This window comes from Drosophila persimilis, unplaced genomic scaffold (genome assembly GCF_003286085.1).
Source record: "Drosophila persimilis strain 14011-0111.01,24,50 unplaced genomic scaffold, DperRS2 tig00000002-arrow-pilon, whole genome shotgun sequence".
NCBI classification, from domain to species: Eukaryota; Metazoa; Arthropoda; class Insecta; order Diptera; family Drosophilidae; genus Drosophila; species Drosophila persimilis.
The window spans coordinates 18,927,332-18,953,672 of NW_020825289.1; the positions used below are offsets into that span (position 1 = coordinate 18,927,332).

A 26,341-nucleotide genomic window follows, 5' to 3' on the forward strand; every position below is an offset into this window, starting at 1 on the left:
GGGCTAGCCTCTATTTTGATCGGTTGGCGGGTAAATGTGTGCCGGGAGGGGCGAGCGGTTGCTTCCGCCTCGAATGCCCGCCTGTGTACATACATATATTTCCGCTGAAGTCATAATGGGCAACAGCTGATAACACACGCCCCCCACAACCTCTTTCTTCGAGAGAGAGGCGGGAACGGGGCTATAAAACTGCTCGGGTAATGGGCGTTCTTTGGGCTTTGGGAGGATTTAGTTCCTGCTGTTATTGTTCTCGAGTGTTGGAGCATTGATTTGGCCCTCAACGGCTTAAAATATTGCCTTGAAAGTGAAGCTTAAATGCAAATTGCAGGGTGAGTGGCTCGAAATCGATTCAAGGGCTAAAGCCTGCGTCTGCAGTTTGCAAATCTCGGCTTAATGATGAGAAACAATTTGCACAGATATTTTGTTAAAGCATTCGCTGAAGGAGGGTAATATCTTAAAATATGAAATTTGATTTCATTGAAACGGGGAAATCTTTGAATGAGCTATTTTTCAAAGTCCGTTTGAACATGAATATCGAGTGAGTGCTCACTCCAGATTCCCCTACGTACTCCCCCCAGGAGCCTGCGAATAGCTCCAGAACTGGCTCGATGCATTGATGGATTCCGAGCAGCGCAGGCCGCTCAATCAATCATGCACGAATCCATGAAACTCGACTGAAACAGGCAGAAGAAAATAAGAGTCCATGGAGGGGCGGACTCTGGCGAACATCGCAGCTGTCGGCTGGCATTAAGAGCTGTTTGAATGGCGAATTATAATTGCATTGGAGCATTGGCTGGGAGCTGGCCCGGGTTGATTTATGTTGGGAAGAATGCGGGGCCCACGGGTCGTATGATAAAAGACGAATTTGTTGGGCATGGAAATGAAATTACAGAAGTGCTCGAAGCGGGCAAAAGCCCGCAGATACACACACACTCGCACACACACTCGCACATTTGCAATATTAATGATGTCTCTGCTTATGTAAATTGAAAGCAGAAAGGAAACCGCAAAAGACCAGAGACGGACAGGGAATCATCTGAATCATCATCATCGTCAGCTATAAAACAGTTTTTATTTATCCACTTTCAGTCGAAACGAAACCACAAAAGAGAAACTTCGCAAAGGGAAATCAGAGCAGACAAAGGATATCGGCATCCACTACAGGGAGATACAATCCAGTTGTGTACTCGTGTAAAGTATAGGCCAGGCCAAAAAGGACACGATAACAAAATCCCCCAGGCAGCACTTAAGGCATAAATCTCCCAGCTCAATCATCCAGCAGTGCGAGAGAGAGATAGAGAGAGAGAGAGACAGGCGACACTCGCCTCTGGAAAGAGACAAACGATATAAGTGGCTGCCTGCTGCTGGAAGGAGGCTGGAGCTGGCACCCTTATCATCGTCCTGCATGCTGATTCCGTTTGCCGAGGCTCTGTAAACATGCCACCACACAGACCGCACACCGTCTAGGACATAGGACGTACAAAGGACTGGCAGACAAGGCTCTCAAGGACATTGGTGGTGGCCCCAGCACCCACCACCCAGCACCCAGCCATGGCCAGGTAAGTCAAGTTTGACTTTCTCAAAAATGTATTCTGTGGTAATTTATACATTTGTGGTTTGGTTCGTTCCTTCGCTTTTGTTTGCCTGCCGCAAAATGTTTCCAGTTCAATGCCGAAGAAAGCCGTGAATGTCCTGAAAGCGGCTTTTGGGCTGGGAAAAAAAAGCTGTATCGAAGCGGCAGGCGAGCCATTTTTAATAATACAAATAAAATTGCCATTCAATTGCTTATCCGACCCTTGGCTGGGCGCAGAGGGAGGGCTTGTATGGCGCCCCCAAAACCTCTCGGGTACTCTGAGACCTGGACGTTGAGCAATACGAAGTGTCATCAGTCCTACTCTACGCATTCAAAGAGCAATAACTGTGAGGGATCTCCTACAACACTTCATATTTTGGGCTCCTAATGGCCTTGGATATGTGCGAATAGTTGTGGGCGTTTGCCAATAAACTGATGGTATTTGCACTCGATTTTCGCTCGACTGAAGGGCAATACATTGCAAAAGAATTTACAATGATTTATGAGCCCTTGACAGCGCCGTTTGTTATGGTTTCCTTTTCAATGTACAAAAGTGTTTAACAGATTGAATGTTTAATCCATTTACTTTCAATTACATATGGATTTCTATATGCCTTTCAATTCACAAAGTGACTTCTCATTCAAAATCATTTTATTCCATTTTTGAATGCCTTTTATGGTTTTCTTTTAATGGAATTTTCCATCAAACCCACCTCAGATACATTTCTGTAGTCGATTTTGTAGCAGAAGTTTGATTTTGTCCAACCGCATTTTGTGCCTGGACTAATTGATGGTCCTGCAGGACATGTCTCGCTTGGTCATTGGCATTTCTGTGGAAATCAAATGAAACCCAAATACCGCAAAACCTGGCCAAGCAGTTTCTGGCTGGAACGGCTTGTTTGATTTGCAAATTGATGAAGTTTAACCAAGGCCAATGCGGTTTCGGGCCAAGGCAAAATTCAATCAACGATGCTGTTGCCTGATGCGGAAGAACACAGCTGTCGATGATGGCTAATACGCGTGGCGTGGGGCATCAGCTTTACGACTGTTAATGGGTGAGTACTGGTCCCAGCCTTGTCGATTGTCGGGCCAATTGTAGTCCTTCGAGCGGCAGCAACACAATGGAAAAATTCCAAACGGATATGGATACATATCCGGCGCGTGCTAAGTACGCACCAGTGAAAAGACACTGAGGAATTGTTTGTCATTAATTTAATTCCACAGCGGAAGACACACACACACACACACACACACACACACCCCCCCCCACACAGACAATACACGGTTTTAAATTTCCTTCCCAGCCATGGGGGGAAAGCCGTCCGCCGCTTGGCAGGCAAAAAGGCAAAGGCAAGTAATTGGGGGGAGGAGAGTGCAGTGTTGTTACAACATAATACAAATTGTATGGGGGGGGGCATGGGAGGCGTGGTGGGTGAGGGGGCGAAATGACTGGCATGACTGCGAGGGAAACGGATTAAACGGATTGAACATTTCTCCCAAGGCTTTTACCTTTCAAAAAGTACAATATATCTAATGAGATTTCAATGAGCCGAAGGTTGTACTGGGTGTACTGGGTATCCTAATTCCCTTCCAGAAGATCAGGTCACATGTAGCGAAGAAATGGACTAGAGTCCCCTCAAAGTCCTTCGAGCCCAGAGGATGGTTGGATGGCTGCCACAGATGGACTGACGTGTGTGTTCCCGGTCGGATTTCGAGTGCAGAGCTTGGCTAGTCCCGCCAACAGCTCGGCAAGGGGTAGAGGGGCTGGCTGCCTCCACCTGCTGCGTGTGCGATGCGTCAGAGCAAAGATTAATGGGTTTTCAGGTGGGGTTTCGCCTCTCCTGTTTACTTTTGCCATTCATTCGATTATGGCATTTCCTTTTGCCTTTTGCCAGTTCTTGGCGTTCCGTCAGAATGGTTTCTTTTCGGTGTTTTCTTCTCATTGATTATGCAAACACACGTTTTGTGCGCCAATGCTTTCCACGCTGGAAGATGCGAGATTTGGCAGTCGGTTTGCATTAGATTTGCATATGGATTTGCAATATTTGAAAACGAAAGGAAACACATCTTTGTACACCCTCTCAGATCTACAAGGCGAATAAGAGCTAATTGGACTGCCGCAAAAGGGAGTTTTCATTCGAATTTCAATCAGAAATTTACAGATGTGCAGATGTACTTTCGGTTCAGTGGGTTTCGTGTTGAATCGAATCGAATCGTATGCAATTTGTTGGCCAAAAGTCGCTCACCCATAACTACATATTTCGTAGTGAAATTCCATATAACCTTGTTCTCCACGTGCCGGCCCCATCTGTTGGAGTGCTGCTGCCCGTCCTGTCGCATATCCTTGATGGTTCATTAGCAAAAGCCTCTTCCAGCGCTCTCTCTCGGCCTCTTCTTAGTTTATGCATAAGAAAATTTGTATTTTCTAGCAATGTCATTGGGGTCCGGCGGCCATTTCATGGCTGTTGCCTCTTATGTCATGACCAACGACAATTAACGTTTATGTCGCTTCTTGGCTTCTTGGAGGGAGGACTGCGGGGGGCATTTCTTTTTGCTTCCCTTTCGAGGGTGGTTGGAAGGCTAGAGAGAGAGAGAGAGAAGCCCAACAAAACTTTTGAAGCGGCACACTGCCAGAAAGAGAGGCGAAAGCTTCAAGCGAAAACTCCAATGGACAAGGACACGGTAATCCTTTTTCGAGGGAGCTCCAAAGGAGCTACTTTTAGACTTTTAGAACTTTAAGATCTTTTAGTATTTGTAAGATCTCTAAAGATGAATCTTCAATCAATCTTGTATTTTCCTCAGAGGCATTTTTGCTCGGATTCTTCCTCCAAAATGCCGAAAATTCTGTGTCACTTACAATGCTGAAGCTGAAAGAAAATGCAGATCTATAGAGAATCATCTGATCTACCAGATTCGCGAATCTGGTTAAGTTTGGATCGTTATTCTAGCGAGAATGTCGTTAACCGTGACTGACTCTCTCACGGCGCAGCTTAGCAGTAATAAATGAGTTCTTGTGGCAACTTTCAAGCGAATGATCGATCGTTAATGTGCGAACATGGTAAATTGCTGCAAATCTTTCATTAGTCGCCTTGTATTAGCCACCAATTAGAAAACACTTAATGCGGATAATAATTGCCAGCAATTAAAATAACTCGCCAACACTTGGTCGCATTATTGGAGCATGAGAATCGCCCTGGGGTGGGAGAGGGGGAGTGGGAGGGGGAGGAGAGCATTCAGCTTAAAGCCTCTTAAATGGCCTCTCGACTGCTCATTCCATGCCCCTTTCAGATGCCTGCCTGCCCCTGCATACTGAATAACTCATTAAAAAGCAAAACAAATTGTGGCAAACATTTCACAACGTAATTTCCTCGGGATTCCAATCGTTTTTCATCCCCTCGTGCCTTGGTGGGGCCTTCGTTATTTGTCTTGAGCTTTGCAGAAGACCATTTTATCAGGCTTAGATGCAGGTCCAGTCAGTGTGGTGGGGGGAGGGGAGGTGTCGCCAGCAGGCAGCAGCTTTCCGGGCCATTTGAGTTATTTAAACTGTGCTCGCGGTTGAAATTAACGCGATTTATATGCATTTATCGTGCCAGCAGCTCCTCTCCTCCGGGTCCTTTGTTCTTCTCTCCTCTCTCCGGATTCCGTTGTCTTAGTTAACTTGTTTCCATTGTGGAACACCCGGCTATTGTTTGTCTCCGGTCGGGTCTGAAGGGAAATATTTCATGGCGTTTGCCCCGAGCTTTTGCCTGGGGAAAAATGGGGCCAAAATCTTTGCGGGATTTTGCATGCCACCAGCGTGATTTCTAACTTTATTGCCATGGCAGGCGCGCTGTTTGTTCATCCCCCTGGGGCCTCCCCCACTGCCACCAGCCCGCCTACTTTTTGCCCTTTTCGAATCTGAAGGCGAATCGATTATTGTTTTTTTTGTTGCTGCTTCTCCTTCGCTTTGCCGTATTTTTACGTGTCGCGCCGTGACGAGCCCCGAGTTTGTTACGTGTTTTAACATGTTATTGATCTCCCAAGCCCCCCTCCACCGTCCCCCCTCCCCTTTCCCCCTTCCTGCTACTCGCAAAAGCTCTTTGGCTGTGGGCCGGGCCAAGGATTTGTGACCAACAAAAAAAGGTCACCACTAAAATATATTATTTAATAATTCCAAATCGACTTTAGGCCATAAATTGTGTTCATTTGAAAGTCAATTTATGGCAGCTAAAACTTTGATAATTCCCCATTAAAAATGGACATTTTTAATGCGGGAAATAATGAAAAATAAAAAGAAGAAACACGCCCATAGCATTAAATATTTATTTAAATATTAAATATGGATAAATATGACATTTTAGAAAACATAAACATTTAATTTAAATAATTAATTTTTTATATTAAATATGGTGAGGGCTTTTTTCTTTGGGTGTAGAAAATTGCCAAGAAATTGACTCGCAAATTGTTTGTCAGAAAAACCTAATTTTCGGGATATCTTTTCCACGGTAGCTACACGTTTTAGTGCCTTAATCCGAAGTAGATTTCCTTAGATCTAAGCTGAAGGCATAACGCACCACCATATGCCGAGAGGAGCTGCTGCATGGCGCGTGAGATTGGTGCTCACAGATTAAAGCAGGACGTTTTTATTCGCGGACTTTATTTATTTGATAGTTTCGGAGACAAATCTCTCATTGAGTCCAAAACAACTGCCAAAATTCGGCCAAAATCAGGATAATTATAGAACGCTTTCAGCCATAATTATCGCTTTACCAGTTATTTGCCATTTTTGGGTCATTATCTGTACAAATCGAGTTACCTTTTATTCTTATGATAAATCAGTGCCAGTTCAGAGCCATAATTTATGCGGCGTGGAGCTTTTCCGAGGCTGCACGGCTTTAACTTTGAATGGAGAACATCAGCACGAACTAATTGGATTCTGGCAATGAATGGCAGACAAGAGACCGACAGGCAACTGATGATGAATGAATGATTCAGTGGATGCCTGGTGGTCAAGTTGATGTTTTCCTTAAATGCCGGACCATGAACCCTTTAGGGTGCCGGCTGGCTAAAGTGTTTGCCTTGCCATCCAAGTCCAAGGAAGATAAACAGAAAGGGGGGGAGCAGATGACAACGACCGAGCCTCCTCCTAAGGGTCCTCCTCATTGTCATAGCATCTTTCAATGGCACAGAGCCTGCAATCAGGCAGTCGTCTTTTCCAGGGATAAACAGAGCCACAGCAGAGGAGGCAAACACTTGCAGAAAACCCTAAAGAAACTGAAACTCAGGAAAATATCTATACATATATTTATCCACATACATGTACACAGAACTCTGCTAGTTTCTCTCAGTGTGCGGTGCGCCCTGGGCAATAATCAGAAATGAAAAAAACGAAACAACAGAGGAATTGAAGAGGAGGCGCTGGTGGAGCGGACATCGAGTCCATCAGATGTGTCCATCATTTGGAAAATTCCTGGGATTAGTTGTGTTGATGGGGATCCAAGACCAGGACCCTCCTTAGACGGCTAGTCAGGTGCATCGGATGGAGACGACCTCTTTGGATGATGGCTTTCAGCTTAAGTTTACGGAGTCCTCAAATCGTGGATCTACGACATTCGAACTTTACTGAACAAAATCCCGCTGCTGTGTCCGTTATTCCTGCCCCAATTGCTGGATGCAGGGCCTGCTGCTCGTGAATTTGGCTGGAGGCAAGGGGCCTGTCGCTCATTATAAACTCGGCAACACTTTGCCCCACGAATAATGAAAAGGACTGATGCTGTGGCATCATTATCCCTCCTCTTGCCTCACTCCATCATCAGCATCCTGCTGCTGGTGCTGCTCCTGTGGCGTTGTCATCATCATCAAAAACACGAGAACTCTCTCTCTTTTCCCCTCTTTCCACTCCTTTCTGCCCGCTCTGCCCCTCAATTCTGTGGCAAGTGGTGATGTTGGCGTTTCGCTTGACTTCTGTTTGCTGCGTCAGGCAGAAGGACACTCGGTGATGGGGAGCGGGAGGGGCAGGGGCAGGAAGTTCTCCCGTAATCAACGCGAGAGGCAACAAATAAAAGTTGACAGGAACAAACAGTCGCACTTCCATTGGGCATTTCTTCAATTTTATTGCAGCAATTTACTGAGAGGACCTCTCTGAATGAAGATATTGTTTCTGTGATTTTTCCATGCCCCCCCTTTCGTTTACCAAGAAAGCAACATGAAAAGGGTACAATTTATGCCTTCGTTTTGGCCTTTATTTCTTTTTTGCTGTTTCGGGTTCCTTGTTTTGGAGTAATTAAATTTCTAGGCTTGTTAATAATTTGAATAATCATTATGGGAATAAAGGGACTACAGGCTAGCCACATTTCCAGTTGACTGAACCTAATGAGTACTTAATGGGGTCTTTTTTCGGATAGATCTAAAGTAACAGCTCCTTGCAAATTAATACGTTTTCGAGGAAAATTCTGTTCAAAAAGAAGTCGGTTTTTGAGATAATCCAAGCAAAGAATTGCATTCAGAGTTGTGGAAGGAGCACAATAGATTTGGTGAAGCTCTTATGTAACCTTTGTTGCCTTTTATAGATTAAACTTCTGACGAAACTCAGGGCATACATATGTGGTTTTAGCTTATAATTTCATTTCCATTTCCATTCCTTTGTTTATTATTCGTAATCTTTGGCAGAACTTCCACAAAATTAAACCTCTTTTGTTTGTTTGTCTACGATTAAATTATGTTTGGCAAAGGCATTTTGTCGGAGTTTCAAACGTTTTGATTGGATTTACTTTATGCTAGAGAATGCAGGTTCATTGTAGAGAGATTTAGAAATTCGTTGAAAAATATATTTGTATATGCATTTCTTGGCATGCCTGAGCAGATATTACTACATATATTCTATCCTATTTTGGTTTTAATTTAAAATTATAGATTACAATTAAGAGCAATACTTATAAATTCTAGCCGTGCGAAAGCAGGTGCAATGGAAATGTGGAATTTTCAAATATAGCCATTAATTGTCGAATATCTGCAGACTTTCTATAAAAACCAATCTATGAGCTTGAGGTTTTTGCATGCTAGATTTATATCCATGTAGAATGTCAAATGTAATTGCACATAGTTTCGCCTCGGGCCATGTAGCTGGGATGTAGATACTCTGTAGCACTTGTCAAATTGTATTGATATTCCGGAATTCTATATATCTCTTAATATTTGAGACACTTCAGGCTGATCGCTCATATAAATAGTCCCCAACGTCTTATAATTTTCAAAATAAAATCAAATATACATTCATTGCTGCTTTTCGATCGGTAAGAAATACTTCACTTGCCTTGTCGTGAAAACAACAGGTAAACAATACATTCTTGAATATCTCTACCTCTGCGTTGGTGCGTATTCAATATTTCATTCAAAAAATTTTAAATTAAGTTTCGATAAAAGTCACTGTGACCGCACGCAGCGTAATCGAATCGATCGCGGGAGAAACCAATAAAAGCTCAATCGTAAGTACGCAAATATGAGTCTTGTGCTTGTTATGGGATATGGGCAGGTATGGACTACGAAGAAACAGACGCAGCAGCGTAAACAGAATGCTATACCAACCTTACCTCACTCAACAACATAACCTCTCCGCATCATGTGGCCGAGGAACATTTTAAAGCACCAGCAACATTTGTTCCAGTGAGACGGTATATCGGTATATTTCTGAGGGTCAAACGATGTATTTTATCGAAAAATCCGCGGGTCGGGTCGTAGTGTGGGCAAAAAAACATCAAAAGTCGTGTAAACAGGCCAGAGTTGCCTTGTTTTTTCTCCTCGTCACCCCCCCCCAGCATCGAAGGGGGTCGTGCTCGTTTGTGCAAATAGGTAAATAAATTGTGAAGGAGAGCGAGAATATAAGCAAAAGGCGAAAAAGTGCAGCCCCAGCAACAAAAGAAGCGCACAGAAGTACGTGAGTGCGTCTCGTACCTGTGTGAGTGGAGTGCCTGAGTGTGAGTGTATAAGTGTCTTAAAAATTGCTCAATGGCCCACAAAACAGCAACGGCACTGACCAGATAAATAGCATACAAAAGAAAACTGTTTTCCTCCGGGGCACGTGAAAATTGTGTGTGAGACTCCTCTGCGGAGAAAGTGCAGCAGCAGCAGCAGAAGCGGATACAAAGTGAAAAGAAAACGCAAATAAATATTTTTTGCTGTTTTCGAGTTTATTTTTGTGAAAGTCAAGTCAGTGCGGAGGCAGGCACCTGGAGAGGCAGAGGCAGCTCTCTTTCTCTCTGCCACACATCTTTCTCTTGCGCGCAACAACAGTAAAAAGAGAGGTAAGAGTGACAGTGTATTTTTCTGTAAACATTTCCTCTGGGAACAGTCGAAGAAATCGTGTTAACGGGCGAAATGTCGTCATCGGTAGCTTATTATTATTATTTTTTGTTAAAAAAAGAGACGGTAGCACAGCAAAATCTCGAACCGTTGCGAAATTTCTATCTTTTTGCTTCGTTTTTTGTGTTTATTTGGTTTTGTTTTCTCAATGGCCGCTGCCAGTACATTTCCAGCTGTGTTGGTGCGCGAGAGCGAGAGAGAGACGAGTCAGCTGTGTTGTGTCAGCGTTTAGCACGTTGCTGCCATGGCATACGAAGCAGGGGGTAAGCAGAGAGAGCGGCAGGTAATGTACACTGCCCGGAGAGGCCTTACCGTCTGTTAAGTGTACCTTGGCTGCTTCTGTGCGGAAGATTTTTCTCTGCTTTGGCTTTCTGTGCATCACACCACTACCAAGTCGTTAATTGATTTCTGTGAACAGCAGCCTGTGAGGCAAACAGAAAACAGAAACGGCTGGAAATAAAAAGGAACAACTTTTAAGTTTTATCTAAACAAAACAGACTCTCTCTCTCACTCTCTCTCTCTCGGAATGGACGGCACTGCCAGCCTAAAATCGTTGCCGCGCTTTGGGTTGGCTACAAAAAGATGAGCCAGCGAAATTAGACAAACAATAAACTGCACAGCAACTTTGTTGTTCTATTTGAACATTAACAAGTTTTGATTTTCAGTGGCGTGGCTCTAGCAATTGTTTAATTTGTATAGCCCGAAATCCATTGATTTTTTCAGTACCCTTTTCTGAGGGCAGGCATGTTTGACCAGACTTTGGCAAATAAGAATCGTTTGCCTAATGAATGAAACATGTTCCGTTTACGAAGCTGACTTGGAAACAATAGGGTATCAATAGCGTCGGTGGCCGACAGCCTGCCTTCCTTTCTTGTTGACATTGAATTGGTTTTGTACGCGTGCTCGTGCACTCCGTTCGAATCGTTCCATCTGTATCTCTGTGTATCAGAGCCGAGCCCAGAGCTGCCAAAGTGCAATAAATTCACTTGAACTCTCCCGAGAAAAGCCAGCACCCCACTTGATCCCGCTTGCCCCTTCTCTGCGCTTTTAATCAATTGTTTGGCGCTGTCTATAAAGGCTATAATTAAATGTGTGTGTAAAAATAAATGTTTGGATGATTGCCGGTTGTGTTGTTTTGTTCTGAATCATCGTAATTAATGAACTTTCATGGAATTCGAATTTAAATATAATTTTTAAGCTTAAAATCCCCCCATGGTGATGATACGCCGTTCATCTGGGATGATTGCGCTTCAATTTCTGGCATTTTCACGGGGTTCCCTCTCAGCTACTTGGTATTTTTCGTAGAGTACCCAAATTCCCATTATTCCTTTATTCTATAGAACCTTGCACATATTTTTTTCTAGTCATACGATCCTCTGACCTTTGAAACAAAAAGTGAACATTGTGTTTGTGATCTTGGGAATATTTTCAAGTACAAGATTACCGGGGGCCAAAAAGGTTACATTCAGAATGAGCTTTCGGATCTATTTTCGTTGCGCCTGGCATTTCGAACAGGTTTTCAGCCCCATAAACTATGTATTCCCGATCATAACTAATTGGCGTGTCTCCTGCTCGATGAATATCTCATTTTCAAGAGATTTCATTCAATTTGTAGGCCTAAATCTATTCTGCCTCTTGCCGTTTCTACTATTCGTTTTATTTATTCAAAACGAGACTTCAGTAAAACCTTTCGTTGATTGATTGACAGACATATGTATGTACACATTTGGCAATCGCACACTTCCACGCATGGAAAAACAAACAACAACAAAGCAGCAGCAATCGACAAGCGACAATCGACACTATCGCTGTGAGACAGAATTTACATTTGATATCGCCCGCAGGAATAATAAATTTGCTTATCTAATCAAAAACACAGCCAAAACACCGCCATCTTAGAGCCATCGAGTTTCCGAATATCCGATTCGACGACTTACCTTATTTCAAATGAAAGTTTTCAATTCCAGAACTGGGAACACGACCTGCCATAATATACTATACGGTATAGTATAATAATATAATAGAACCAGAACAAGTTCTCCTGAAAATAAGTACGTTATCGCATATAGAATACAATGTTAATGATCGAAGAAGATTAATAAGGGAATTTAGTGATTTATCAGCTGTTAAATCTGCTTTTATCGAACTATTGCAATCATTAAATAGAACCAGTTTAACGTACCCCAGGTTTATAGTCCCATAAATACCTTCCTGGGTCATTGAATGATAATTTTCATACATTGTGGGGCCAGAAGTAAATAAAAATATTTACAAAGTCAAAGAGGCGCCGATATGTACTTTATACATCGTATCACAGTGTTTTGCGCCCCCGATCCGAAACCGTCTGGGGTCTCATATCGAAGTCTGAAGCGTGCGCGCGGGCCTATTAGCATAACTTTGCCTATTTGTACATAACAAATGTATCTTTCGACAGTGATATATACAACTGTTTTTGGTTTGTTTTTATCTTCATCTCGCAGTTGTGTGGGTTCCGCTAAGGTCAGTTATGGGTCACAAAGGTGTCGAGTCCTTGCTGTATGTTCTCCAAGATTCACTGTATGTGCCATTGCACATTGCCGTTGTTTACCCTTTGGTTTCATTTTGTTTTCCATTTGCATGGAAGTAAGCTCGAGAAAAACAAAGCGACTTGAAAGACCTGACACATCGTAAAGTTTCAGAGCAGAGCAGTTGTCGAGAAAAACTCAGTCAGTGTGACAAGTGCGAGTCGCCAATAAAATGGCCAAGTCAACAGGTAACAGCTAACAGGTAGAACGGAGAGTAGCAAAATTAAGAAAATTGAATGACGTGCCCGACGAGACAGTGGGACAGTCATTCAAAGTCGTCCGGGAGTCGGCGCAGTCAGCCATGCTGTTTTTGTTTTTGTGAGTGGTTCGGCGATAAGAGCCCGCTCGAGAGGAGAGTAGACTTTGGCTGTTTTTGGAGAGCTCTTTAAGTTTTTGTTTTGTTTTGTGTTTTTTTTTTTCGGTTTTATTGCTGCAACAACAGCAGAATTTGTAACCTCAAAACTGCTGTGGTGCTATTTAGTGGCTTATTTTTCGGTTTAATGGTCGGCAAAGCAGCCGTTTTTGTTGTTTTTGTGGTGGCGGTCGCTGTTGCCGAAATGCGTGAGCAGCTGAAAACTGGTTTTAAGCCGAAAGAACAACAACAACAACAACAAGAGACAAGCCAAAGACTATGCGAATATGGAATACCCACTACACGCATATTGAATACATTTTTTAATCCCTATTATGGCTGTAATATTTATTTGCATCGAATCATACTCGTAGCCCGCAAAATGTGCTTATCCTGGGTATGAAAAAAAACGGACAGCGCTGCCATTTCGGCCTCGAAGCTTTCGCGCAGAGAGAGAGAGAGAAAAGAGCAGTGCCTTCTGTGTTAGAAGCTCGCACGAATTTACAGCTGTTTCTTTTTATTCGATTACTCCCCCCCACCGCCTACCGCATGTCAGGTCGCAGCTGCTGTTTCTGTCTTCTTTTTGCTCATGCCCACACAGACATGCACGATCGTGTCTCCCAGGCTTTAATCTATGCAAATATATAAAAATTCTGTTTGATTATTTATGAGTTTTTTTCTATTTCCATTCACCGTAGATGTTTTTTTCTGTATACCCTTTGCTGAGTGGAGGAAAAGATATTTTCGCCGTCCTCGAAAGGAAGCAGCATCAATCAATCAATTGATCATTCCGATCAATTAAAATCGGATCACTATATGGCATGGAACACCTAGAACTGGAAGCGTATCTAAATCTTCGGCATCCGATGCTCAGTGCCTTCCTTTCTCGTTATTTATTGTTTTGTCGTTTTTGCGTTTATTGAATTTGAATTTCTAATTATTTTCATTATTGCAAATATGTATATGTATTCCTCTTCTTCCCACTCGCTCTCCGCCTGTCTGTTCCTCTCTCCACTCGCTCTCCTTGTCTGCCTGCTAATTGTGTAGTTGCATTTCCAGGCCCCCTGTGACCCCTGCCCCCCTGATTGCCGCTGACGGTGTGCCGTGCCATGTGGGTGTTATAATTTATTACATTTCTGTTGGTTTTATATTATTTCTGCTTCGAGAACTGATAATGGCGGAACGTGCGATTTAGCTTATTATGGGAATTATGGGAATGGGAATGGGAATGGAAATGGCGATAATTGTCTGGCTAATCTGATGTTCTGTAACGTTTCCAGGAACATGTTCTGTAAAACATCAGTTGAGGAAGTGGTCTAGCATTCGGCTGGAGAGATAAAACTGGCTGCAAACACACACAACCGCATTTCGTGGAACTCTTAGCCAAACAAATTATCTGAATAAGAAGTTTCGAGACCATAAACGGGCTTCAATTACTTTCCAGCTCGAATCTACAAATCCCATCAAGTGATTTCCTTATCCGCCATCTATGCCAAGCCATTATGAAACTTTCCGAGATGCCATCTTCTAACCTGTTCCTCTATCCGAGGGGATTGGCCCACAGAGTTCTTATGGAAATATTATTTAAAGCAGCAAAGGCAATGCCATATGATTGTAAAATATGTACCCGCAATATTTGTATACGAGTCGCAGTCATTGGTGGGCTCTTGTTATCAGTTCGTCTGGGGAGTGTTTATGGAACCCTGTATCTTATCGATATGGCCTTCTTATGATCTGCACCCGCTGCAGTGCCGAAGTTGGGCACAGGTTTTGGCCTTATTGCCTTACATTTATCATCATGATTCCTGCATTTGCCGCAAACATTTCACCGGCCCGCTGCTCTTGGCCCGGCCCAAAGACGGGCCCAGCCGGTGTCCGTTGCTCTGACCCACTTTCGAAGTCAAACCATTCCCCCCTGGGCATTCAGCAGAGTCTCTGATTCCCAAGCACCAGCACCAGCACCCAGCACAAATTCAAACAAATGCATTTTGCGGCACTTGGCCAACTTTTTGTGTGTGTGTGTGTGTGTGTATGTGTGTTTTGTGGCCGAAAGTGAATGCATGAGCATGTGCGTCTTGGGTCTCTGGTGGCGAAAAGAAAGCCGTTTCCTTGGCTCGCTTGGCTTTCACTCGCGTCACGTTTTTCCAGCCCAACCAAGCGGAGGAGCCATCCTCCTGCATCCACTCATCTGCCACGAAGCAACTTTATTGCTTCGCATGCCATTATCCAGATGCTGTAAATATTTTCATAAACACACGAATTGCTTGCTCCCTCTCTGGGAGGAGAAATGTGTACTCGTCTGTGTGTGTGTGTGTGTGTGTGTGTGTGTACCCCACTCTTGCCACATGATAAATTCCGTTTTTAAGAGCCCAGTCCAGGGCACTGAGTTGGTGCGACTCTTTGTCTGGGTGTGGGCTCTATTTTTATACAATTTTCATTTCGATATCATAAATCCAAGATTAGATATCGAATGGATCAATGTGTGGAGTCGTGCGATGCATCGCTACATCATTGAGGTTTTTTTTATTGGGATCCAGGCACTCAGGGGGGAGTAAAATGCAATAATCAATTTGTTCGTCGCTGGAAAAACACAAAGTCTCCAGCCCGGAGCCCATCCATGCAGAAAGCTACATATTCCCATCGGGTTCCCATATTCATATATTTTAATTATTTATTCCACTCTACCCTCAACTGCAACTGGTTTGCAACTTAATTCGATTCGAATCGGATTCATTTGCATTTGCATAATGATTACAATCTGTGGAATATGTATATGTTTTAGAAAGAAACAAAAATCGAAAAAAAAACAACTGCGAAATCCTTCAATAAATTTTCCACAATTTTTTTATGTTTTTATTATGTATTTATTATGTATTTATAAGTCGTGTATTTTGCATAAATAAATTCAACAATTGCTCTCAAAGCATTTTAATTTTAAACGCGACTTTTACACATTTCTGCTGCTTGTTTGTTTGCTTTTCGCTGTTTACCTTTCTCTCTCTCTCTCTCTCTCTCTCTCTTCTGTTTACCTTTCGGCTTTTCGATAATCATTAAAAAAAAAAAAAAAACGTTGTAGTACTTATTGAAACATTTACAATGCGAATCGAACATGCCAATCACGATTAAATTGTACCTACAGAAAAAGCCAATTCATTTTGGCTTTGCCTATAAAATATTTAATTGTATTATTTTGTTTTGTGGCGAGAATGGGAGAAACATTAATAGAATAAAACGTAAAATGAAAAACATTGGATTGGCAAACATTTACAATATTGAAAAGGGGGGAAAAAAAGGATAAAGCTTAAATTGAAATTATTGATTTATTGTGGGGGAAAACCGGTCAGCCTTATAACTCATGTATTCTAGGGACTATACGATGATTTAATCCCTATAACTCAGCCTAAAAAAGGTCTGTCGATTCTTTTCTCGTCTCTTCTCTGGCATCTCTGTATTTTTCGTCAACGAATCTTTGCCATGTAAAATTGTTAAATATTATAATTATTTCCCGATTGTGTATTCTCTTGGATTATTTTTGGGGAAGGCGAATCCTCAATTCGAGTCTCTTGAAAAACATTAAATTAATTCTTGGAAGAGGCAGGCCGCATCTGGTCTCAAAGCTCTCTCTCTATCTCTCTGTCTGTCTCTCTCTCTCAAGCCCACACTCATGGTTATTCAATTGCTTCGCCGAAAGTCAACGCCGAAATGTCCCTCTTTTCGACCAAGATCCCCATCTGCAGACAAATTTTTCATTAATTGCAGCGGAGGAGCAAATACACTGAGAAAAAAAAAACCAGCAAATAATATCAATCGAATTAAACTAAATTATTAATTTATGAGGCGGGAAGACCCTCTAAACCTCGCCTCCCTTGTTTGATGGACCGCGATCTATCAAGTACAGAAACGAGTTACATATATTGGGAAATACAAGCTAAACGATTTGTGTATTTTAATTATTTCAGTAATTTATCGTAACAATAACTCCAATAAAGCCTTATACACACATAGAACATCCATTCCGTACAGTATTTTCGCTCAGTGCAGCCGAAAGCGTTCTCGGGCTGTGCTTAATAGTCTTCCTTCTCGCTTTTGGTGCTCCTCCAGAGTTCGCCTACGTCAGCCTCCGTGCTGGCTCGCAGGGTGGCTGGCTGTTGCTGCAACGGACTTGTTGGAGCTATAAATATGCAATTGTGTACATACATATGTATGTATTAATGCTCGACATGTGCCTCGAAGGAGAGGGAGAAGGAGAAGGAGGAGAGCTGCCTCCCGCGCCATAGGCGCTACCACTGCGCCATTTTCCCCTTCTTTTGGCGGCCGGCATAAGCAAATCTTGTAACACAAAAGCTCTTTAAATATTTCACGGATGCGCACGTAAAGTGTGGCGGTTGAACGAGCGGAGGGGGGGTGGGTGTATTGGAGAAGGACCAAGTTTATTAGGCAAACTATTTGAGCCTGCAGCACGATGAGGGGGGAGTGCAACTAATTAAACAGCTGGCAGGATCCCCCTTCCCTTTCCATGCAATTGAATGCAGCAGCGGCGCGCAGGCAACTTTTTAACGCGCTTATCTCGGGGCATACACACAGTCCCCCTCTCTCTCTTTCCTTCTGTTTGTCCAACAAGTTTGTCCATAAACTTTTGCCAAACGGCCACGCCCCAAACCCACACCCACACACATAGAATTTGAGCTTTTGTTGCACTTTTTACATTGTTGTGTTCCGCGAATGGCTGGAGCTGAAGCGGGGGCGAAGGATAGTTGGGTTTTTATGTTTTTATGCTAATTTCATGGATATTGCCAATGCCGTCGGGGAGGAGCACACACATAAATCAGCATACTCCTAAGCCACCAATACATAGTCGTCGTAGCTTGTTGAGAGGGCATTTACGTAACGGTGTGACACAGACTCTAGTTTGCTCTCAGCCTCCGCTCTCTTGGTAACTCTCTCTCTCTCTCTCCCATTCTTTTCTATTCGTTTCCTCAAGAGAATGCAATGAAGTGAAGTCCCGCACACAAAACAGTTCTTTTTTTTCCGTCTTCTCCTTTGTGCTTCAGATCTTTTGTTTCGGTCGGCCGCACGTGAGCGAAGGCGAGCGCTGTTCCTGTGCTCCTTCGGTTGCTCGCTCCTCCCCTCCCTCCCGACTGCACTTGACGGTGAATGCACTTCGGGGAGCTTGCGGTGCCCGCTATTGTTGCTTTTGTACGAGGGAGAGAGTGCGGGAGAGAGATCGCCTGCTGAACTTCACGAGTTCTTTGACTTGCGAGCACTGCCCTGCTCTGATATGAATGGTTGGGAATGACTGCATGACGGAATAAAGGAATACCGAAATGCCGGGCGCGTGCTCTTTAAACAGGCGCATTCGAGGCGCATGTTTATGCATGCACATAGTTTGTGCATTCCTCTCCGCTCCGCCCCGTCGTGTTTATGTATGTACACCATCTCATCTCGCCGCAGTGACCTTCGGCTCTTGTTTGTGCAGTAATTCGCAATATGCAAAGCATTTAACGGAATTTTCGCGGAAATTCTTCGAGGCAATTGCTAAAAGGCGCAGAAACTGCGCCTCAATCAAGCGGAACTGTAACGGCATTTGCCGCCAGTCCCATAATTGCCTTCCAAAAGGAGAATGACTGGGCGGAGGGGGAGGAAATGGAGGATGGAGCGCGAGGTGTGAGGTGCGGCATTTCAATGCCTCGAGTGCAACGACAGTACTCAAAATAAAGTGCTTGCCTGACCCCCAGGCCTCACAGTCCCCCCCCAGCCCCACTTACAGTTTTTTACAAATCTGTTGACCATTTTTCGAGGCGCAAATTCAAATTTGACTCGGGCAGAATTATGGCTGTCGCACATCAACAAATTTACATGTCTAATCAGGCAGACAGGGCGGGGTGGTGGGGTGTTGGGGTGTTGGGGCATGGGTGGGGCCCATTTAGGGCGCGTGGCTGGCATATTCAATGAGTAACACGCATACGCATACACCGTTTGCGGTGCGGTTTCAAACGTGGTTCCCTGTTGCCCGCATGGCCACAAAACGTCCATAGAAGTAAAAGAAACAAAAGAGACAGAGACCCCGTAGAGTCATAAATGCAAACCCCCAATACTATCTCCCCCAAAGGCTGTACAATCTGTGCAAATAAAGAGACGAAAAATTGTGAAACTTTCATAGCTTTAAAAGCTGATGCCGTCCCACTCCCACTCCAACAGCCTTCCCTTTGGTTCTCCGTCGCCTTGTCTGCTCCTCTCGCCTGCACTTGGACACGAATATTGATAAGGAATCTACCATAAAGGCCATAAAAGAATAAACCTTTAGCTTCCACTGGCCATGTACTTGCACTTGCTCTCGGAAGGGTTGAATGCACTTTGGACTGCACCAAAGATAATCGTGGGATCAGTGGGTGGACAGAGAGAGAGTCGTCTTCATGAAATGCAAGGTATTAATGTGCGACAGAGCGAGTGAAGAGAAAGAGAAATAGAGAGAGAGAGAGATAGAGCGCTTTCTCTGTGAATGTCCAATTGAATAAAAAATAAATAAATACATTAAAATAGAGAAGAGCGACAGAGAGGGCAAAGTAAATTATGGAAATTAATAAAGTTTCCTTTCTCTCCTTTTTTTTTTTGCAAGTCCTTCTGCCTGTCGTGCTTCCACTTCGGGGCCAATGATCAACTCTCCTTTGATGCCAGTTCGAGTGCTTAATTGAATAAATGTACATACAATATTGTACAAAATGCAGCTGTTATTATTTTTTGATGTGCGTGTTTTTTATGTTTTTTTGTTTTTTTTTTGTTTATCGTGGGAGAGTGGCTGTCCCTGTCCCCGTCCCTGACTTTGAACTTGAATCTGGGAATAAATTAATATTTTTATGTGCACGATGTAGTACTGCGATGTGGTGTACTGCCTGCCCAAACATGGCCACAATGCTGTCGATTGTCTCTCATTTTTTTTCGTGTGTAATTTAAATTTATTTACAAGCGAACGCTAATGAAGTCATCGAAGCGAATCGTCGAATTGCGTAAGGTCTAGACTCTAGACAAAGCCCGTTCCGTAGATTGTGAATTGGTGTACAGTCTGGTGTGGAGCTGGGGAGAAGGAGAAGGCCATCAAACAGCATAGCAAACACGAACATAAAACTTTTCAACTTTACAGCTGAGTCATCCATCCATCCCCAGCCAAATAGAAAGATCGAAAATCGAAAATTGATTCGAATGCCTTGCCATTGGTGCCACTTGCAGATACAGATACAGATACACCGACCTCTGGCCAAAATCGTTATTTTATGTATCGTCACCATGATGATATCCAACTTTACATAATTCAACCGATTCTGAATCTTAGATTCGCACTCAGCGATCCATGAACCATATCTTCCAAGCAAATCAGGCGTTTGGGTTGTCAGAGTGAGTCAGATACATATGTATGTTTGTTTGTATGCAATGAGGTTAGTAGAACATCACATCTGAATCTGCTGTTAATGAGCTTTGTTCCTCCTACATGCCATATAATTTGATTCTGGAATCATCTATCGATAAAGTTTGTATCTTGCCAACCATTATAACCACATTTCTCAGCTTTTGAGCAACTGGGATCACTAAATATAGTATTATTAATGAAAATTAAAAGGCGACTAGGGCTGAATTAGGTTTAGGGTCATCTATTAAGCGTCCATGCATATGCGTATATACATATGTATGTATGTATAATATACATATAAATTACATTGTATATCGATTACAGTTCTTTTATTATAATTTTTTCATACTCGTTTTTTAAATAGCTGATTCCGAATAATTGCTAATTATTATAACTTTTTTTTGTATTGAATTTCTACATTATATATTTCTATTTATTTGTTCTGAATTTTTTTTTATATTTTATTATTATTAATTTATGTATTTTTTTTTCTGCTGTGGTATTTTTTTTTAGCTGCCTTTATTGAGGTTTTAAATTTCTTCATAGTATTTTTGTATTTTTTCTACATTTTTTTTTATCTAAATTTATAATTTGTTTTTCTTTTTGCGTTTTATTTCGAATTTTTTAAGTTTTTTTTTATAGTAAATAAAACAATAATAATGCACAAAACACGACACGACAAGCAACATCATCGTATAACTGATAAAAACAGTCTGGTGTAGGTTTTCCTTGTTTTTTATTGGTTTTTGCTGTGTTCTGGTTTCATTTATCTTGAATGATAATGATCCGCTGTCCGATTTACAACTCTGGCTGTTGTGGACACACTTCAATTGCAGTCGTTTATCTGAACAGGCAATCAATCGAAATTGATAGCCTGCAAAGCAAATAAGTTTATCAAGCTCGCTCGCTCTCGCTCTCGCTCTCTCTCTCCCTCTCTCCTCTCTTCCAATTGGCGGGTGTTTCTTTCTTTTCGAAACTCTCCAGATGGACGATCGAAGAGAACTCTGATTCATGCTCTGATTAGAGTCGATTATGGGTTCTGGTCTTTGTCAGAGTCATTCCATGAATCATCCATCCACACACACTGCGGCTGTGTGGCTGTGTGGCTCTTGTGGCTTCTCTTTGTTGTTTAATCGTGCTCCAACAGCGCAAAACCCCCACCATATAGCCATAATAGCCATATCAATTATGCAACTCATCGCACAATTATTAATTCAATGCCCAACTGCATTCGCATGCAGCCCCACTAGACAATAACTCAATTAGGAGCAGAAAAAAAAATATATTTTAAAAATTAAAAAAGTGCATCCAAATGAATTGCGATTGAGCGTCCATTGGGGGGCGTCAAGTGTGCAATAATTGATTCCAAATCGAAGCTCTATCGCCGGCTCTGTCGCCGGCTCTGTCGCTGGCTCTGCCGTTGGCTCTATGGCTGGCTCTATGGCTGGCTCTGTCGCTGGCTCTGTCGCTGGCTCTGTCGCTGGCTCTGTCGCTGGCTCTGTCGCTGGCTCTGTCGCTGGCTCTGTCGCTGGCTCTGTCGCTGGCTCTGTCGCTGGCTCTGCCGCTGGCTCTGCCGCTGGCTCTGTCGCTGGCTCTGTCGCTGGCTCTGCCGCTGGCTCTGTCGCTGGCTCTGTCGCTGGCTCTATGGCTGGCTCTATGGCTGGCTCTGTCGCTGGCTCTGCCGCTGGCTCTGTCGCTGGCTCTGTCGCTGGCTCTTCCGCTGGCTCTATGGCTGGCTCTGTCGATGGCTCTTCCGCTGGCTCTGTCGCTGGCTCTGTCGCTGGCCCTGTCGCTGGCTCTATGGCTGGCTCTGTCGCTGGCTCTGCCGCTGGCGTTGGGCTCCTCTTTTCAAAGTGCAATATCCAATATCCAATCTACGAGTCTGTTCCAGTGTGGCCCTGGCCATTGACTGTGTCTAAAATCATTAGCAAATCTCAAATATTAATCGGGTTAAGGCTAGAGGGGCGGCCTGGAGCCTCGGAATGACTGCCCGTTCTTTCTTCACAGTTTTCCCTGTTTTTGGGGGCTGTGTACTGAATATTTACCCGAATGTACGCTGAATATTCGCTTCTGGCATAATCAAAAGCCAAACAAAGTCTTTCCGCTTTGGCCCGAAGCCAGAAATAAAATTCGTAAACATTTCCCCATTGATGAGGACGATGATGCGGGGGCGGGGGCACCCTCTAAAAGTCACAGACTCAAAATAAACGCAATTCGGTGAATAATTTATGCGAATTATAAACATATCAAATTTTTGTGCAATTTTGGAAGACAGCAAAAGCTGAATAAAGTGGGTCTTGGAGGGGGTCCAAAATTATGAATTCCCTTTAAGGGAAGAGAATGCTCGGGAGAGCATAACAAATTTTATATGTATATTTCCTGATATTCATATTTACTTAATACTGAAAGCAGTACGGCCATTGTTCAACACCGATTGAGTGCTCGAAAATGCCTAATGGAAACATCAATCCCATTCCGGATCCGATGGCAAATAAAGGTTGAAAAAATGATTTACTCTGGCGGGGCCGGGGGGGGGGGGGGGGGGGGGGGGGGGGGGGGGGGGGGGGGGGGCACATGTGGAAATTTATGCTTCGTTTGGCTTTTCTGTTTGTTATTCAGGCATTATTTTCCCTTTTTCTTTCGTTATTTTCCATTTGCATGCAACAATATGCAGGAAGCAGTTTATATATTGAAAATATTTGACTTCTGAACTGAAAATTACTGAAAATACAGCCATTTATTTTCATCTGAATGGAGACAGCTCGCACTCGCTAGGCACTTATCCCCCCAAAACGGGCACTGGACGGCCCCGGACCCGTCGTCAGTATCAATTTGTGCTTGCTGCTGGTTGCACAATTCCGAGGGGGGTGGGGCGGGGCAACATCAATCAGAAATCAGATATGGTTCTGCTGGGATGAGTTGTCAACTGCACTCCCGGTTGCTGGTCAGAGTTCGAGTGACATCCTCATCCCGAGTGTCCTTGAACTTTGATTTCGAATTGGAAATCCTGCACTCTAATTCAGTTAAATTTTCAGCAACAATTTGTGTGCCAGGTTGCATGGAAAATTGTGGAAACTAATCAGAAATATTTCCATGTCAAATAATTCGAATGGAATGTTTGAAATTGATTTGCTGCGGGCTCTCGCGTGTGGCCTTTCCGCCGAACAATGCATCCATTGTCTACCTAATTTAGATGCAAACAATAGAAAATTCAGTTACAGATGCATTCATATTTGAGCTAATAATGGTGTGTGAGTGTGCGAATGGATTGGATGTACATATGTATGCAGAAAGTTGGGGGAAAGCCCAGCCCCATTTAATAATCGAGAATTTTTCAATTTTTTAACCATAATCTGCTTGCTGAACTCCAGAAATAGCGGAAAAAATAAATAAAAAGAAAATAAGAAAATAAATAAAAGAAATAAAAATATAAACAGAACTAATTAAATAAAAATAAATACAAAAATAAATCAATTAAAATATATGCAAAACTAATTAAATACAAATAATTTAAACAAAATGAATAAATAAAAATATATACAGAACTAGTTAAATAAAAAATAAATAAATACAAATATATACAGAACTAATTAAATAAAAATAAATACAACTATAAATGAATTAAAATATATATAAAACTAATTAAATTACAAAATTAAAAAAAAATGAATGAATTAAAATATGTATATACAGAACTAATTAAATAAAAATAAATAAATAAAAATATACACAGAACTAATTAAATAAAAAAAATTAATATAAAAAAATTAATACATTTTTAAATAGAAATAAATAAATAAAAATAAGTAAATGAGAATAAATAAATGAGGATAAGAAATAAATATATAAAAATAATTAAATGAGAATAAATAAATGAGGATAATAAAGAAATAAATAAGAATTAATAAAGAAGGTAAAACATAGCTTGTCCAACGTGTCGCCGCTCTCCCTGTCTCTCTTTCCCAGTCTGGCTTAGCAGTCATTTTGTTATTCTTTCGAAACGTGCTGTCAGCACGACACTCTTTTCTTTTCTCTCTCTATTTTTTGGGGCCAACGATTGGATGGGCAGGATAACTGTGTGATGTGGTGGCACACCTTATCTGTGTGCCTCTGCGTGCCACACCCGCACCACAATACATAGGTACATATTTGGTGACTTTTCCGCTTTGCTACTGTCAATATTTAACATTGTCATGTTCCAAATTATGTGCTCCATCCACTTGCCACATGCCACAGGCCACATGCTACTGTTTATTGGTGGGATTATCCTGGGCACCCCCACCCCCATCCCCCGACGCCGCCAGATATTTATTCAGTTTATTTCCAGAGGAGCAGGGAACCCATTTATGCGCTTAATTGAATGCCGTGTAGTGTAATTGAATCTGTGGCGAAGTGCTTTAATTAATTTGCTGCCGACTTGCATATAATTTATACACATTGAAGCGCTGCATTGATCGCTCACGGTTAACGGTTCACGGTTCGGTTTTCCACTCGTTTTCCCGCTCGTTTTCCGCTCGTTTTCCATATGCATACAAGAGTTTTAATTGCAAATTTTTCAATTAAAAACTATGGCGCCCACTGCGCTGCCCTCTCCCTCTCTCCCCCTCTCCCACTGCGGCTTAGCCCAAACGGGGTAGATTTTGTTTATACGATTTCAGAATTGTTTAATTGAATTTTCTGTAACAAATGAGAGCCAGAGAGCGAAAGAGAGAAAGAGAGAAAAACACAAACAGCATCGCATCGAAAGTTCAGAAGTGCAATTAATTTTTGTTCTGTGCTTTTACTGTTTTACTTTTTTACTGTTGTTTGCCTTTGGCTTTCGGTGCTTTTTTCGGCCCCCCCCTCTCTCCGTTTCAGCTTTTATTCTCAATTAATTTGGCCCAGGGCTATAAATCAGGCAAAAGCGGTGACAATTTAAGCGATTCTTTTCCCCTTTATTTGCACTTTTTTATGCACTTTTTGCTGTTGCAACAAATGGGATATTCAAGGGAAAGTTTAAAATGGCGAATGGATAACTCTCTGGATGAATGGGGAAACTCCTCTGCTCTGGGATAGCCAGAGGGACGGCTCCCTCCTCTCTGTTGCACATTATCGTAGTTTATGTCTGTGGCACGGAAAAAGGTACAGCTGCCATCAAAGGATGTGGCGCCTCTCTCTCTCCCTCTCTCGGCAAAAGTGTGTGTGCTTTTTTGTTCTTGTCCTGCCGTTGGAATAGTTTGCTCTTCCGCTTCTGTCCATCATTTGGCTCTGTTGTTTCATCTGCCTGGCCTCGCCTCGCCGCCTCACCGCCTCCCACGTCCTTTTGCATTCAATATTCCTGCAGTTCCTCCGGGAGTCCCGCTCTGCCCCCGGCTCTCTGTGCCACGCTTTTCCTTTGCCGTTTTATGACTTTTTCGAACCGGAAATGTTTTCACACGCCTGGCTGCAAAAACAAAGACAGTCCCATGAGACCTGCGCTGCGGCAGGTGTCTCTACAGTGTTTCTAATTTGTAAAAAACGAAAAGAAAAAGACGAAGAAAGTGGCTCAGCACAGACTCAGCGAAGGTCTCCTCCACTTTTGGAGCAGCTCGTATCGAGAAAACCCCGCTTCAAGGACCAGAAAGAAAAAACATATGTTCCACTGCTGCACGACGTTTACCAGCACTAGTTTATCGAACTGGACATCGTGCTCTCTCTCTCTCTCTCTTTGAAATCTAGTGTCATGACAGCTTTAGGCACGGAAATCATGTGCGACAAAGACGGCTACAGTGACTGCATTTGCATTTGTTCCACATTTATAGATGTGTGTGTACCATATAATGATTGCTGCCATGCTGTTCTCCCTCTTCCCTCTCCCTCTCTTTCTCTCTGCCAGTGTGGCTTAGCTCCCCATTCACTTGTAGGGGGAAGCACACATAATGCTCAGCAAATCATGCCTCTGGCCAAGAGCCTCTGCCATTGGCACTTTAATGGAAACGAGGAAGGAAGCTGCTGGTCGACAGCTGCTGGTGCAAAAGTCGAAGCGACTGCTCGATGTGGCTTTTGTGTTGTTTGCGGCTTTGCCACACACAAGCAAGCGACAGCTGCCACTGGCATTGCCACTGGCAGTGCCACTGCCACTGCCACTGCAGTGG

At 42.9% G+C, this 26,341-nt stretch overlaps 1 protein-coding gene across 2 annotated transcripts in view; it reads left to right on the forward strand.

The window, feature by feature from the left end:
• Window positions 1-1,217: 1,217 nt before the first annotated feature.
• LOC6592513 (la-related protein Larp4B) overlaps window positions 1,218-26,341 on the forward strand; it is a 45,573-nt gene continuing 20,449 nt past the window's right edge. Inside the window, exon 1 of one of the 2 annotated variants that reach the window (XM_002017635.2) lies at window positions 1,218-1,559. The gene's annotated coding sequence lies outside the window, so the exon portion shown is untranslated. Of the gene's footprint in view, window positions 1,560-9,218; window positions 9,853-26,341 lie in introns of those variants that run through there. The other variant, XM_026986890.1, reaches the window with a different exon arrangement.